Source organism: Habropoda laboriosa, unplaced genomic scaffold (assembly GCF_001263275.1).
Source record: "Habropoda laboriosa isolate 0110345459 unplaced genomic scaffold, ASM126327v1 scaffold243, whole genome shotgun sequence".
Classification (NCBI taxonomy): domain Eukaryota; kingdom Metazoa; phylum Arthropoda; class Insecta; order Hymenoptera; family Apidae; genus Habropoda; species Habropoda laboriosa.
In genome coordinates, this window is record NW_017100433.1 from 504741 (window position 1) to 506944 (window position 2204).

Below are 2204 nucleotides of genomic sequence, written 5' to 3' on the forward strand. Positions count from 1 at the left end.
AGTAGTAAGTGCCTTCCAAAGAAAAAAATTTAACGTGTCCCGTAGACCGTGACCACTTGTACGTGATGAAAAATCATTCGAAATTTCGCATCACCGAATATGCGCATCGTTTGTGACGAAACAGTGGAAAAGAAAAAGCAGAAGAGAAAAAAGAGAAATACAGAGAAGAGAGAGAGAGAGAGAGAGAGAGAGAGAGAGAGAGAAGCAAGAAACAGTATGACAGAGATGCGAATAATTATTTGTGGGGACGTTGCGTAAAACTATAAAACATTTCTTCTTAGCACGTATTCTCTTCGTCTCGTCTCGAAGTGTTAGCGACGCTGCGCGATTTCTACGAAGATTAGACAACACGGTTTATAGTCGAGGATAGAAATGACGAAAGGAGGAACTCGAATATTTTGCGAAAACTTTTCGGCTTTCCTTTCGAACGATGCGACACCATGCTGCCCGGATCGGATTCGTTCGAATTGTCACGGTGCTCGTATCGGATCTGGAGGGGAGGATTTTTTCCGTCGATTACGCAATGTGTCTACGAATCTTTTTGTGTGCGTGTAGAGCGAATGTACAGAATCTACAAGCAAAACCCAACAAAATTTCTGTTTCGGATCAACCCACCACCGGTAATACCCTGAATGGCATATTCTCGTAAAACGTTTCTTTTCTGATTCGCTTGTACGAGAGAGAGAGAGAGAGAGAGAAAGAAAGAGAGAGAGAGAGAGAGAGAGAGAGAGAGAGAGAGAGAGAGAGAGAGAGAGAGAAAGAGCAGAAATGGATGGTGAAACAGGAGAGGGGGGGAAAAGCGTGTAACTTGAATTACCAGAAGGAACGGATATTTCGGAAATCTTTCGTTTATGCAATTTTGATATATCTGTGAACAGATGAAGGAAAAAAAGAAACAGAGATACTTATATTACATACATAAGGTGTAAGTGTGATATATTGACGCTATAAGGTTGCTGGCTGGATGCGTTTTACGTGGCAGAGGAAGATGATGCAAGTTTTCCGTTCAAACGTCGTCGAGGACGAAACAAAAGTTCACGGGGAGAATTAAGTTAGACAAAAGTAAGGACCTTAGAGTCGAAGACAAAGTAGCTCTTAGAATTTTTATCGAGGCAACATAAGGACGGACGGGCGTGACGTTAGTATACTACTTTCGAGAGAACCTTTACCCCATTTGTCCTCGTGGCTTCTCTGCGTTTCGCTCTCGCCTATCGATCGGCTTCCTTCGGCTTTTCCTCGTCTTCTCGATCCCCGTCTTGCCTCTTACGCGTTCTCATCTTTCCCGATTTCTCCGCCAATTCACGAGCCGATGAAAACCGTCGAACACGGCTGGCAAGACGAATACGTAGATGGGTATACAAAGAGGATGGAAAGTCGCGAGAAGAGGCCCTCTAGCAAAAATATTTGCGAAAATTCGCGCGGGAAAATCTGAATTGCAAACGAACGAGCGAGCGAGCGAGCGAGCGAGACGCGTTCAGCCGCGAGTGACAAAAGGAACACACTCGGTTGCAGCTACAAAAAAAGAAAGGGAGAGAAAAAGAAAAGAAAAAAATAGAAATTTCTAACGTTCGTTCTAGTTGGAGAACATACCGCGAAACAGGATCTGAAATGTGTATTACGCACGCGCCGAATCTTTCCTTTATTTTCGCCTTAGCTTTCAAGGTGTAACGTCGTATTATAACGGTCGACCTGACATACACGCCACACTTATACACGAATGGGAAAAGAAAAAAAAAGAAAACGAACACCGAAGGGAATGCTAAGCAAGTGTAAGAATAAATGCGATAACGAAGCGTAGTAATCCCGTATCCGCGATTTACGACTAGTTTACAGGATGTAACAGACGTATATAACCGGCGTTTCGCCGGGGGGACGTTACGACAGCGGAAGGAACGCGGTTAAAAAAAAGAACAGACCGTTCGATTCCCGTTACCGTTTCTCTGCTGCGGTAATGGCCGAACCTTCGAGAATAAACTAGGCATGACATCCTAATTTACAGAAAACTATTAGTCGAACAATAGAACCGCACATTTTTCAGAATCCGATTATTTAATCGTATACATTCGGCCCTGGGCCAATATCCGAACACACGTGTATCCACACACTTACACACGCGCACCCGACCACTTACACACACACACACACCGAACAACACAAAGTATATGATACATACATTGTATACGGCCAGGGATGAACGCTGGCGA